Source organism: Triticum urartu, chromosome 6 (assembly GCF_003073215.2).
Source record: "Triticum urartu cultivar G1812 chromosome 6, Tu2.1, whole genome shotgun sequence".
NCBI lineage: Eukaryota > Viridiplantae > Streptophyta > Magnoliopsida > Poales > Poaceae > Triticum > Triticum urartu.
Genome location: NC_053027.1, coordinates 25,763,809 through 25,779,009, shown reverse-complemented (window position 1 = coordinate 25,779,009; position 15,201 = coordinate 25,763,809). Strand labels below are relative to the sequence as shown.

General features: G+C 48.9%; 1 pseudogene; it reads right to left on the bottom strand.

Moving 5' to 3' along the window:
* Nucleotides 1-1,387: 1,387 nt before the first annotated feature.
* Nucleotides 1,388-1,939, bottom strand: LOC125516438 (annotated as a pseudogene).
* Nucleotides 1,940-15,201: the final 13,262 nt, after the last annotated feature.

The window sequence follows — 15,201 nt, the reverse complement described above, 5'->3', positions numbered from 1 at the left end:
AACAGCGAAGCATCGGAGCGTGTGGAGCGGAAGCCGAGCTGACAAAGGAACTCTACGATGAGCTGGTACCAAGCGCGGGGAGCCTGCTTGAGCCCATACAAGGAGCAGGAAAGCGGACAAACATGCTCCGGATGAGTGTCATCGACGAACCCAGTCGGCTGCTGACAATACACCTGCTCCTCGAAATGACCATGGAGAAATGCGTTGGAGACGTCCATCTGATGCACCAGCCAAGCACGAGATATTGCGAGCTGAAGGACAGTGTGAATCGTCCCGGGCTTGACAATCGAGTCGAACGTATCCGTGAAGTCAATGCCAGCACGCTGTCGAAAACCCCGGACCACCCAACGGGCCTTATAGCAGTCGAGTGTGCCATCAGGGTGAAACTTATGCTTGAACACGCACTTCCCGGTAATCATGTTAGAGTGCCGAGGACGGGGAACGAGCTGCCAAGTGTCGTTGCGCTGTAAGGCCTCAAATTCCTCCTTCATCGCTGCGTACCAAAGTGGATCACGAAGAGCCATACTAGCGGAGGTCGAAAGAGGCGACAGAGACACCGTAGAAGCTGGGCAGGCATACTGATCAGCAGAGTAGCGCAGACTCGGCCGATGAACTCCCATGTGTGCACGGGTAAGAGGGCCGACGGGTTGTGTCACAGCGGCCAGAGCAGCAGGAACAGAGGGCGCCCCAGGCGTTGCGCCAGAAGATGACGGGCTGGGCGTCTGACTCGGTGAAAGTGCTGGTGAAGACGAAGCCGGCAAAGCCCGGCGAAGCCGGCGTGCCCGGAGAGCCCAGCGTGGCAGACAAAGAAGCCGGTGTGGCCGGGGAGCCCAGTGAAGAGGCCGGTGTGGCTGGCAAGCCTGGCGAAGAGGCCGGCGTAGCCGGCGAGCCCGATGCGTCCACCGAAGAGGCCGCCGTGCCTGTCGAGCCCAGCGAGGGGGCTGGCAAGGCTGGCGGGACAGGGGCCAGGGCAGCATGCCGGCGAGAGGAGCCAGGCAAGGCGGCATCATCTCCCGTAGGTAGTGCCATCAACTGTTCCTATGCAAAAGGAAAACAATGCTCGTCGAAGTAAACATGCCGAGAAGTGATGACACGGTGAGACACCGGATCATAACATCGGTAGCCTTTAGAGCATCTCCAATACATGGTCCAAAATTTGGCGGCCCAAACCGGAGATGTAAAATTTGGACCATCAAAAAGTGTGTTTTGGAGCTTCGAAAAAAGCTCAACTCCAACAGATGGTCCAAATTGATGGTCCAAAATAGCAACTCTAATAGATGGTCCAAAATGAAGATGTAAAACGACATACTACTAGTGCATTCAACAGAGTTCAAACATCAAATTCAACATAGTTTCATACATCAACTTCAACTACTACTTATTAAAACTACTCCTCATCGGAGCTCCGGAACTATTCCCAGAACTCCTCCTTCGTCGGTTCATCACACCCCTCCTCCTCCTCCTCAAAGTCTGCCCAGTCCTCCTCGGAAGAAGACTCTATGGGGATCACCGTCGAGGGACCGGCCTCATCCTCCTTCTTCTGCTCCGCCTCATGCTTCCAGTAGTACTCCATCTCGGCCTGGACGTACTCCGGATGCTCCCGAGCAAACCTCGCCATCGCCTCCTCATCGGTCTCGCCAGCACTGACGACAACCGATGGCTTCTTCGTCTTCTTCTTCTTCGTCGTGATCTCCTTCATGTTGATGCCATGCGGCACAAGCATCTCCGCTTTCGCCCGACTCTCGATCTCTGGAAAGTTGAGGTGCGACCGAGGCCTCTCGGCACGCCACACCGACACGTCGTAGGCACACGTAGCCTCGTGGGCGGAGGGGTACGTGCCGATCCACCAACGCCTTCCGGCGTCAGAGAACTCCACACCCCAGTTGCCGGAGGGCTTCTGCCTCACGCAGAAGAAGCTCGACTTGCCCTTCGGCGCCATCGGGAGCGGCGTGCCGCCGGGGCGGTGGCGGACGGAGCCGGGCAGGGCTGTTCTTCGGGGTGGCGGTGGCGGAGTTGCGGGGCGGCGGTGGCGAGCGGGGCGGTGGCGGAGCTGCGGGGCGGGCGGGCGGCGGGGCCGGATCCGCGGCGGGCGGGCGGTGGGGCGACGTGGAAACAGCGGCGGGGGGCGGGGCGGCGCCGGATTTGATGCGGGCGGCGTGTGGCGGGGCGGCGGTGGGGTGTGGAGGCGGCGGGACGGCGGCGGACGGGTGGGAGGTCGCGGGCGGGCGGGCGGGAACGGAAATGAAGTGGCGGTTGGTCGTTCGCCGACGGCAGCTGGTTTTGGACCAGATGCATCTCGTGATGTATATTTGCATCGCGAGGTGTTGCGTTTTACATCACGAGGAGGCCGCGGTCCAATTTTTTTTGCATATGGACCGTCTGTTGGAGCAGCGTTTTTTGCCCGAGATGGTCCAAAAGTTAGTTATTTTTACATTTGGACCATCTATTGGAGATGCTCTTAGTATTAGCCGGGTAACCAAGAAAGACACAAGGCACGGAGCGAGGAGCAAGTTTATGAGGGGCGGTGGAGGCGACACTAGGATAACAGAGGCAACCAAAAATTCGGAGACCATCATAGGAGGGAGGGGAACTGAAGAGGAGATGATGAGGTGTATAACTCCAACGGACATGACAAGGGCGAAGGTTAGCAAGAAGTGTGGCGGTGGCAAGGGCATCCGACCAAAACCGGGGTGGCATGTAAGCGTGGAACAAAAGAGTGCGGACACAGTCGTTAAGAGTGCGAAGAAGCCGTTCTGACCGGCCATTTTGTTGGGAAGTGTATGGACATGTTAACCGGAAAATAGTGTCGTGGTTGGAGAGAAGGGTGCGGATGGTAATGCTGTCGAATTCCTTCCCGTCGCCAGTTTGAAGAGCATGTATCGGACGGCCAAATTGTGTAGACACATAGGAATAAAATGCGAGGAGAATCGCGGGAACGTCGGATTTCCTACGAAGCGGAAAAGTCCACACAAAGTGAGAGTAATCATCAAGAATAACAAGGTAATATAAAAAACCAGAATTACTTGTAATAGGTGACGTCCATACATCGCTATGACTAAATTCAAAAGGATAAGATGCAACTGTCGAAGAAGAACTAAACGGGAGTCTAACATGTTTGCCCATGCGGCATCCTTGACAAGAATGAGCATCCGCTATATTGCATGAAAAAGAAAAATCCTTGACTATTTGACGAAGTACGGTGGAGCTAGGATGGCCGAGACGGGCGTGCCAAAGATCAACGCCAGCGGAAAGAGCGAGAGGTCCAGCACGTGAAGATGATGAAGGCTGGATGGGGTACATGTCGCCGGGAATGTCACATCGGTGAAGAACCATCCGAGTACGGGCGTCCTTAACAGAGAAACCATCTTCGTCAAATTTGACAGTTATAGAATTATCATGGGAAAGAGTACGAACAGAGACTAAATTCTGAATAAGTTGAGGAGACACTAGCACATTATTAAGAGAAAATGGGCTAGACAGAGAAGGAAAAGGACTATAACCAACATGACTAATGGGAAGACCAGCGCCATTACCGACGATGATACAGGAAGAAGTGTGAACGGGATATGCGGAGGAAAGGTTACCCGGGTAGGCTGCATGAGATGATGCACCGGTGTCCATGAACCAGTCGCCACCGCCAGTGTAGGAACCGAGCTGAGGCTTGTACTGCAGCGCCGAGAGCAAGGCCGGGCCAGGGAACCCCATCACCCCCCACTAGGGTTCGGCGCACCATAGCCGAACGATGCAGGTTAGGTGGGAGGCGGTGGTGTAGCGGCGCCGGGCTGAGGAGCGGCGTAGAAGGCTTGGTGTGTCGCCGGTCGAGGCCCGAGAAGACCCGGGAGTGGAGCGCTGGAACTGGCATCGTGTAAGCATGAACCACCCCAGTCCAGTGGTTGTGGCCGGTAACCCAAGGCGGTGAAGGGAGCTGCTGCTGCTGCTGACCACCATTGCGTGGCTGACCGCCGCCGTTGTTGGAGCGGTTTCCACGACCACGGCGCCCACCACGGCCGCGGCGATCGCCCTGGTTGGGCTGTTGTTGTGGAGGCGGTGGGACGGGTGCTGGAGGCCGGGGCAGGAAGGCGCCGTACCCGCCCGCAGCAGCGGGTGCTGTAGGCAGAGGCGGACGGGGTTGCGGTGGCAGCGGAGCGCCGTGGCCCCCGGCAGGATGTGTTGATGAAGACCCGCCGTGGGAGAAGCCAGCGGCGAAGGCGGTGTGAACTGCACGAGCCCGCAGATTCTTCAGGCGACGCTCCTCGAGACGAAGATAGGCCACCGCCCGCTCATAAGTAGGTTTAACCATAAGAGTAAGATTGGATGCGGCATTATCGAGATCTTCGTTGAGGCCGACTGTGAGGGTGGAGAGGAGCAGCTCGTCCCCAACCTTGAAGCCGACGTCGTTGAGCTCGTCAGAGAGGGTCTTGAGGCGCATGCAGTAGGCGTCAATGGAGGAGTCGTTTTGGTGACAACCAAAAAACTCCTGCTGCAGAAAGACGATCCGTTGGAGCTTGTTGTCGGCGAAGAGGCCAATGATCTTCGTCCACACCATGTTGGCATCGTCATCGTCGCGAACAATGGTGTGGAAGATGTCCTTGGACACGGTGTGAAAGAGCCACCGGATGATGGTGGCGTGAACCGCCATCCAATCCTCATCGCAACGCATGGCGAGGAAGTCGGTGGTGCCGTCGATGTGATCGCGGAGATTGTACTCGCGGAAAAGGAGGTGAAAGTAGGTTTTCCAGGCATAGAAGTTAGCCTCCGTGTGAGAGAGCTTGATCGGGACGCGATCGAAGATCGGGACGTCGCGGATGTATGCCGGGTTAGGGAGGGAACCGGCCTCGGAGGAAGAGGCGAACGGGTTGCTGCGATGGGTGAGGCTTGAGTGAGACATGGCTGTGGTGTAGGAGAGGATCGGGTGTGGGCTAGGGTTTTCTTTTGAGGAAGAAGCAATGCGGCGTTGCGAGGGTTTTGGGAACAGGGGCGATGCGGCTGGCAGGCGAATGCGGCGCGGGTGGGGGCGGAAGCAGGAGAGGTGGCGCGGGTTGGGACGTGAGGTGCGGCAGCGACTAGGGCGACGGTGCACCAGGGAGTCGCGCGGCGGGAGATGGCGCAGCTGCAGGCTAGGGTTGCGGCGTGCGAGAGAAGGCACAGCGGCAGGCTAGGGCGCGCGAGGGAGGAACGAGTTAGGCTGATACCATGTATACAATTGATGCAACTCACGATATATTCATCGGGTGCGTATGCACGTATATATATAGATACAAGGGAAGTCTAGACCTCAACTATACAAGGAAGGAGGTAGACTTGTTGTACAAAAAACACACATGCAATATACATCTGAACACTGGCTAGCCGGGATCTAGAATTCCCATTAGATGAACTGGTGGGCATGGATGTGTTATCATAGCTCAGGACCCTACGTGTGTGGCGCGGCCGATTGATGCCTGCATGCTTGCGCGTACATTCAGTTTTTGCAATTATTATTAGATGTAGTTGGCCGGCGAGCGGCTGTAGTTCCTTACTGCGGCGAGGCGGCAAGCTCGTTCCGATGCAAGCGCTGATTTGTGCACACAACATAAGGGCTGAGATGTAAGGTTCTGGAGAAGAAACGATGGTGATGGGCGGCTGTAAACGGATACGCAGCTGCACACATACGAACAGGAGGGGATCTGAGCTCCACCTTCCGTCGGATTCGCCTGGCAGTCATTATCGCTGACTCGCCGGACGCGCGCGACCTCGCTTCGCGCTCGCGTCCTAGGTCATCTTCCCCGGCGCCGGAAGTACCTCGGCCAAGCCAGATAAGAAATTATAGTTCTTCCCCTGCTTCGCCTCATGGTTCGCTGATTCACCAGCTGCCATTATCGGGGAAGAACGAGCACAGGGAGAGGAAGAGGAAAGGGCGAAGGGTGCGCAAAGGTGTTTTCTGTAAATATGTTGGCTAGGGGGCATCCCACCTTCTATCTAATCCGTCCATATATCATCCGGTGGCTCTAGTGGTAAGTTTCCAGATTTTCAGTGAATTACCGTTTTCATCTGATACTTCGCCTTTTAACAAACAACTAAACTTTACCTGATTCGCAGAAGAAAAAACTTAACTCAACCTGCTCCAGAAAAGCATTTCTTTCTACTATAACGGTGCATTTCCCATGTAAAAAAAGGTGCATTTCCAATGTACTAAGACCATGCTTCAATGAGCATTTTATATCTACTACACGGGGAAAAAAAGACTTAGCTGTTGTCGGTCAGGTTCATGGTTTCCGTTGGTTTCCCTAGTTTTCGGGGGCGTACTCAGCTTCTGGAGGCGGAAAGAACCGCAGAGGAATGCACGGAGGACATTTTATGTTACATCCATATTTGATTTTTTGGTTGTTCGTCACAAAGTCTCAACAGTGGAGCTCGACGAGTTCTTCATGTTGATGGAGTCCCACAAGGAGATGGTAGCTCTACAGACGAAGCGGGGCCGTGCCTCATACGATGCGGAGGCCCCCTACTCCGGCGAGAAGGAGGACCATGCGGTCGACATGCTGCGCTCTCATATGGCTCTGGCGAGGGACCCTGGTGTTTTCTTGTTTAATTTAAAGTTTAAATTAGAATGTATTTGTTAATGTTCAAATTGATTGGATGAGAACTGCTTAAGCGTATTTTTTGTACGTTATCACTACTAAGTTTAATTATTCAAACTGATTACTACTATTTCATTAAATTCAACTTGGTATATATGCGAAAGAAATTCAACTTGGATTTCTAATGAGAATCATCATTCAATATTTTATCATACTGTAGATATTTTATCATTAATTTCCCTATTTTTTATTGTGAAAGTTTAGTTTGTTTTCGATAAATTTGGTCAAATTTTATAAAGTATGACTAGGTTAAAGTTAATATGTGGAAGAAATAAGACACGCCATGGTAGGATGCAGATGCATATACACCGACATTTTTGCAGCGTGCATAAACTGATTAGGTCGCATATTTAGTGCGACCTAGAAGACAACAAAAATATATTTAGGTCAGATCGTGCATTGCACCAAATAACTCAAAAAACTTATTTCTCACACATCAGGAAGAAAGAGCCATGGAATGTAATGGCGTGTTTGGTTGGAAGGATCGAGCGGTGGAGAGAAACACACAGGACAAGTGAGCTTTTAGCTTTGCCTTTACACTGCAGAATCTCCTGTCTGCGCTAAAGGTAGAAACGTTCTTGACTTTGGCAGCCAGACACTCACGGACCTGATTCGCCTGAACAAATCGATCACACATTATTTGTGCTACTGTATATACTGCGTTGGTTTCCTAAGAGCAACCAGGGCCGGTCCTGAGATTTTGGGGGCCCGGGGCAAGACTAAACCTTGAGGCCCTTCACATAAAGATAAATAATTATTGCAGAAAGTATGTTTCGATAGTTAAAGGAAATACAATATTTTTATCTTATGTCTTTTATGTACTAATATGTCCGGTAGCTTTATTAGTAAGTTTATCGCAAATTCATTGATCCCAATCAAAACTATAGTAAAATCCGGTACCTTGTCAAGACTAACAAATGATTGAAATGCCCATGATCAGTCATGTCGTCCATTTAGATGTTAGCATTGTATTACGTATAGCCCCTACCTTATGGATTAGTATTAGTTCATTCCTCTATAACGTCAATAATATCTATTCATTACCAGTACTCATAAATCGATTATTAGTGCCCAGTTGCAAACAACACAAAGGCCATGTTGGTGATCATTTACAAATGTTAATCAACCATGATTGTAAATTTTCATAGTCCATGTAGACTACCTATATAATAGAGATTAGACTCAAAAGAAAGAGTAGAGACATACCTTCTCTTCTACTCCTATGTAACTAGACCAGCAGTTCTACTATAATTAAGCAACATGACAAAAGTTTTGCCGCAGTATCTGTACCACCAGCCACTCAATTGTGTAAGTGCCTGTACATGGTATGAAGTTTAGACAACCTTCTATAGAATTTGATAGATAAGGATTAGATCATTTATATAGAAAGGAATACAGTCTGCAGGTCGAAAGACCGTTCATAATAATTAGAGCAGGTCATTTATATATAAAAAAACAATCTCTGAGTAGCGCATTAAGCGGCAGCAAAATAGTAGAAAATATTAAAAGCAAGGCATTTATACAAAAATGGCTAGTGACAATCAGGTAGCAGCCTAAAATAGTTCCTTCATCAAGAATGGCTTAAGTTCCTCGTCGGAGGAAAAGTTTAGTAATGCTGACCCAAGTGAAGAAAAAAATACTTTCCTGGATAAAACAACAATCTGAAGAAAAAAATTAAACCTCTCCCCATAAAACTATAGTTCAGTCTTCAGTAATTAATTCAACATCAACAGTATATGCGAACATCAGGAGGGAAGCATATGTTCCTTTTGCATTTGACAATTAAACCTCCCACCAAAAAAGGCAGTCTGCAAAAGCATGGTTCCAAACATTTTAGAGCAACATTTAAGAGCATGTTGGCAATACAAAGCAAAAAAAGAAAAGCAATAACTGGTCGTACAACAAAGCAGGAGTGCATATGAGCTACTACTGTGACGTTTAGTTATGACTCAAGTGCAGCATAATAAGATCATGTTCATAAACTGCAAAACAATAACAAAAGACCTTGATTTATTATTTTCCATGGATTTAAGTATTTTCCATGAGAAATTTCTGCTGTAACCAAGCCTCCAGCTCAAACCAAAATATTTTAGCATCACTACTTGAGTAGTTTTCTGTTTTCTGTAAGGTGTAGATCTGATGCTACACACTCTGATCAGTGTGCAGTAGTAATTTATGATTCGGGTATAATGGATACTCGAGAGTTTTTCTTTTCTTCAAATGAGGTATACAACTATACACACTGGATAGTTGAGTTCCATGGTAATAAATATTCAGAGAAGAAATATATCACGACAGTCATTGTAACTCATTTCATGTAACGGAAATCACAAAAGGGGGAAGATGCTTTCATGAAAGAATCTAAAATCATTCACTGGATAACAAATATTGTTTATCTACTACCAATTATATATCACATGTGATGTATGTACATTACCAAAACAGAGCAAGTAACAGGAAGCACATTATTATTTTGACCTGAAGTGTATGCAGATGGCACAAACAGGATATTCTAATTATTCTACTGGCTCTAGGCCCAAAAGAATGAGCAAGAAGAAAATAAATTTGCCTGATAAAAAATCCATTCATGACTTGAAAAAGTATTTCTCTCCCCCTTGATCACTATCGTGATATAACCTATTATTGTCCACCTTTATTTATCATTTCTTTTGGTAGAGAGCAGGTGGTCCAATAGATGCCACAGAATACTGATAATTAGTCCCAACAATGAGGTGATGTAAACCGCTTGATCACATTCATTATTATACTTCTACTCTACCTCTGACCCTGATCTCCATCATTTTAATTTAACTTTTGAACCTCTGGGAAATTCATGTTAAGCATGAAAATATGAGATGCAGAAGATCTATATGAAAGTAATGAAACTAACTTAAGCTTATGTTCCACTGTTCCCCGATATGGCAAATACAGAGCTTTACATTCATTGCATGATGCACATCCTATGGATTCTTTACTTAGTAATTAGTAATTGCTACTCTTCCCTTGGAACATTTCTGCTACTTAGTATAGAAATTTTACTGCACGCCTCTATTTGAACCAAGCAATGTGTATTGTAGGAACTAAAACATATGCAAGGATAACCTAAAACTTGATCCTCGATTGAGTGAACTGCTCAATCGAGTAAACTACTCAGTACTCGATACTATACAAAGGGCAAAGGAACATAAAAGATGTTCTAACCAGATCCAACTGATGTTTCTCCAGGAACCCACAATTCCATCTTTTGCAGAGCTGGAGATCCAACGGCCAAGATCACAGACAAACAATATACATATTACCAATTACCATGCCTGACCGACTGAGAAGCAAACTAAGAAATAAAGTTTGCGACTGAAAAGAAACATCAAGCATCTTGCAAAATTAAGTAACCAGATTGTTGATAATGGAATCATAATCATAACTAAATTATAAACTCACCCTTCACTTGCATCTGCAACATCTCTGTAGCATGAATTGAGTTTTTACTGGCATCCACTTCATTCAAAGCTAAGCCAAAATCAGGAGTGAAATCTGTCAAGGTAGCACTTGATTCATTACCAAAACTGTAATCACTTCAACTCCCAAAGCTTTTAATGGAGGGAAGCTTCAAAGAGACTGGTAGTAAAAAGTGAACATGAAACTAAACTTAATCAGCTAGAGACGCTACTAGCACCAGCAGGTCTGCATCTTCATAGACAGTGCAACTACTTGCTGGTCCGATAGTAATCTACAAACAACTGGAGCAACCATTCAGGCATAGGCAAGAATAGGGACATAGAAACTAATAATGGAAAACAACAAAATTGGGCGCTCACCACCTCACCTCCAGTCAATGGTGATGCCTCCAGGAAAAGCCGCTGGGCCAGCGGCAGCCATGTTAGGATTAATCTTGTCTAGCCGAGCTGAGAGAGTCAGTTAGTTTGTTAGCTGCGTGAGGGTCGTGTGCCTAGAGTGATTCTAGGAGGAAGAAGTGGTCAAGATAAGATTAGATGGGTGCATGTGAACTGGCGTGAGTGGGTCAGTTTGTTAGAGATTAGTCGGTATGTGATGTTAGTGGCCGAGAGTGGCTGCTGGGCAGTACGTGTGTGAGTCTATTTAAGCAGTGTAATCCCGTTTGGTTGAATTAAAAAGAGAAGAGAGAAAATGTAGCACTTGTGGCTGCCAAAGGAGAGAGTCTCAGCGAAGCTTTTGTTCTTTTCTTTGGCTAGTGTGTGTGCGTGTGAGTTTGAAAGAGTGTGTTGTGAGAAGCAATCTAGAGGAAGAACAAGGCTGCTGCGAGAGGCAGCGCCAACATTTGAAGAGAGGAAGAAGAAGGGGCTGAGCGATTCAGCTCCAACATTTGGTATCATGAGCTTGGTTGTCTTGGGGCGTCGTTGCTCTTGCCGGAGGTGTGCCGGCGATGGCGGCGTTCGTCGGTGGCGCGCAATGAAGCTCCGGGCCGTGTGTCAGCCTATGAAGGTACGCGGCGGCGCTGTACGGCGGCATGGAGGCCGCGGCGGTCGTGGCACGGCAGCTATGGAGTGGCGGCCATGGTCGGCGTGATGGCATGCACGCGGCGGACTCCACGTGAGGTGGAGGACGACGGCGAGAGGTGGAGGCTGTCGGCGGCACGATGTCATTGGAGGCTAGTTGCGGTGCGAGGCCGCTAGGAGGAGGAGACGGCGGTGTGATGCCACCACAGGAAGGAGACGGTGCGATGCCGCTCGGTGCGGCGGCGGCGCGATGCCGTCGGGCGCTAGCAATGGCAGTGTAATGCTGCCACAAGAAGACGACGGTGAGATGCCGTTCCAAGAAGACGGCAGTGAGATGCTGCTGAGAAGATGTACGGCGGCGCGAGGTCGTCATGAGGATCAGCGCAAAGCTAGTCGATGGTGGTGTGACGCCATCATCGTCATGAAGTTATCCTCGGTGGTGTGATGGCATCCCCAAGATGAGTCGCTGCAACGGCGGCGGCAAGACGTACGTGACCAGGTGTGATGCCGGTGCAAGTGGAGATCCATGACGCGGTGACAGGCGCTGTGACAGCGTCATCCACAGCAAGATGTCATGTGTGGTCTCGGTGCTGCAAAGGCAAAGTTCATGGAAAGAGGTTGCAGGTGATCTGCATCAAGATTAGAGGAGTTGACATGACAAGATTAGGGAGGTGAATGTTAAGATTATTCTTGTCTAGCCAAGCTGAGATAGTCAGTTAGTTTGTTAGCTGCGTGAGGGTCATGTGCCTAGAGTGATTCTAGGAGGAAGAAGTGGTCAAGATAAGATTAGATGGGTGCATGTGAACTGGCGTGAGTGGGTCAGTTTGTTAGAGATTAGTCGGTACGTGATGTTAGTGGCCGAGAATGGCTGCTGGGCAGTACGTGTGTGAGTCTATTTAAGCAGTGTAATCCCGTTTGGTTGAATTAAAAAGAGAAGAGAGAAAATGTAGCACTTGTGGCTGCCAAAGGAGAGAGTCTCAGCAAAGCTTTTGTTCTTTTCTTTGGCTAGTGTGTGTGCGTGTGAGTTTGAAAGAGTGTGTTGTGAGAAGCAATCTAGAGGAAGAAGAAGGCTGCTGCGAGAGGCAGCGCCAACATTTGAAGTGAGGAAGAAGAAGGGGCTGAGCGATTCAGCTCCAACAAGCCAATGCTCCTACCAGTGATTGACATGAAATGGCGGAGAAGGGGGAGCGGCGAGGGGGGCTCCACAAAAAGATATGATTGTCACTCTCTAGCTTTCATAGTTTCAGAACAAATACAAAAGGACCGGAAAGCAACCATTTCCTGAAATCACATCTTAGATCCTATTTAAAGAAGTAACATGTCAAAGCAAGCAAATTTATTAAATCTGGGTGTTTGTTTAAAAAGAACTATATACAAAGTAAACTGTGTGTAAAATGACATTTAGGTTCTTGTAAATCATTTAACTCTCCAAGAATAATTTTCCAGTAAAATCATCATTGATAAATCATTTAACTCTCCACTTGACATTCATAAAATTTCCATATTCATTATCTGCATCACTAATCATACATATGGATACTACTTCAGTGATTAAAGGCCCTTGATCTACCATTTATCCATATGAGATCAGCCCAACATCTGTCAATCCAAGCCTTGCAGCAGATACCTAGACACCTGAAAGACAAAATATCATACGTTACCAACTCAAATATGATTGGTGATGCAGAGAAAACCGGTCAATGACACGCGTTTTTTTATTTCTCATCAACATTGCCAACTCTTAGTATTAGACCCAAGCAAGAACATGATCCGCTGTCTCTCTCTTTCTTTCAGAACCAAAATCTTGATCCTAATCCACTGCACACAATACATATTTGCTTAAGGGAGCACCCAACTTTCACATTCTAGTCTGCACAACAATCCTATCGCTCAAATATTTGCTACGGGGCTACAACACAACTATGAAACAAATAAATAATTCTAATAGGCATGTCATTGACGATTCTATTCCCAAATGAAACCAGATAAATAAGAGACAAAGGGGCAGCAAGGCTTGACTACAGATCGTCCAAACTCATCGTCCCAGGCTCCATTGACTACTTTTCTTGCTACAAATCCACATCTGATGGGGGCATATCCTTGAAGTAAAAGCATGAACATGTAATGCCAAATAGTAGAATTTGGAAAAGATAAGTACCTGCACAGAGCTATAGCAAAAGCAGTAGCAACGGCCCCAACCTGGAGGAGAAGCAATTACAGATAGTGTCTGTCCCAAATAGAAGAGCATCACTGGCCATCAATCAGCTACAAAGCACATAGTTAAAGTTAACAAACCCTAACCACATCCCTGCGAATCACGATAAATAGACCTAGATAAGCAGCGGGACGGAACAAAGCGAGTATATAGGACCAATCAAGGGAGCAAGAAAGAACCTCTTCCATCTCCGTCAGGTGGCCAAGTTGACAGCAAGTGATGCGCACGTACGTGAGTGTCACCACCCGCCGATCCAGCTGCAAGACGACGAATGAATCAAGAACATCTACACAAGATATGGCTAGGAGGGGACCGTATAAGAGCGGGAGGAAGAGCACCTGAAGGACAACGACAATGGCGACGTGGACGGCCGTCTTGGCGATTGTTGCTCCTCCCGTGATGGCGAGGCACCGCCGTCGCCTTTGGCCCTGCCTCGTTGGTGACGCGGCGACACGCAGGTGTCATCCCACGCGCAGAGGTGGCTATCGGCCGAGAAGACGAACCAGAGGCCGCGGAGGCATGCTTCACACGACCCTCGTACGGTATTGCCCAGTCACCAACCTTGCTCCTATGCTGCCGCTCACTATCGCCGTGTCTAGGGAGGAGGAGGGGGTGGCCGCGTGAGAGGGACGGGGAGAGCAGCGGCGGAGGCCAGCTCGGCGACGGGAGAGGAGACCGAATGGGAGCGCGGCGACGGCTGCAAGAGCGAAGGGAAGGGGCGCGGTGGGGATCGAGGCTAGGGTTATCACCCAATCGATGCCCTCCTCTCCTTTACATAGACATGACCCACCCACAGATCGCCACGCAGGGGTAAGGACGCAAAATCCCACTAATGCCCTCTGTGGGATCAAGTAATTACAGGCGGTGGCATGCAATTTTGACCGCGGGCCAACCACACCGGACCTTTGTGCACCCATAGTCGCAGACAACGGTGACCCACCAGCCGTGCACCCCACGAGTCAGGGAGAGAGGACCAATATTCGAGGGTAAGAGGAAAAAGGAACTGTCCGCTGCTCTGGTTGCATATTTTATCCAATGGCTCAGGTCATCCTAGGGGTAGATCCAATGGTCCAAAACGCATCAAGACGCAGATTCAACGGCCCAGAAGCCAAAAACGCTGAGAAGCTCCAGGTTTAGACGTGAATCTAACTATGGGATTGTAATTGTGCCCAAACAGTACGATCCGTGTGGTCTCATGGGAGGCAGCGACTCGATATATCCGGCAGTGCAGCCCTCCTCTGACTCGACGCGCCACCACACGTGCACAGTAGACGGGTATCAAGCATCACCATCTTTGCTCTATTCGTGCACGCGTGTAGTATAGTCATTATTGTCTCCTGTTTTTCTAACCAATTGGGTGTATAATTTTTGTCTTGTGGTTTAAGAAAGGAAATTAAGAGCGAATTTTTTCATAACTACATCTAATTAATTGCATGCAATAACTCCTCGTACTAATCAATCACGAGGACCCTCAATAGCACGGAGGAAGGAGGCCCAGAAATCAGGAAAAACGTTGTAGGACTCCCATTTTCTCGATTTTGAGTATGTTAATAAATCGGGATTCTGGGCTTGGGCTCTTGACCTATTAACATCAATTGGGGGCCCCTTGGCACCTCGGGGCCCGGGGCGGCCGCCCCGCTCACCCTCCTCAGGGCCGGGCTTGAGAGCAACTCCAACGGGGTGACCTATTTTGTCCGTCTGCGTTCGTTTGGGTCGGCGCGGATAAAAGTGGTGGCCCAACGCACCGATTCAGATCCAAATCTCGTCCGCCTGGTGTTCGCGTCGACTCATTTCTGGCGCAAAATTACGCCGGAAATGCGTCGCCGCGGACGCACCACGCGTCTCCTCCGCGTCCGTCGCGGCCATCTGTAGGCCACCCAACTACCACCCTTCT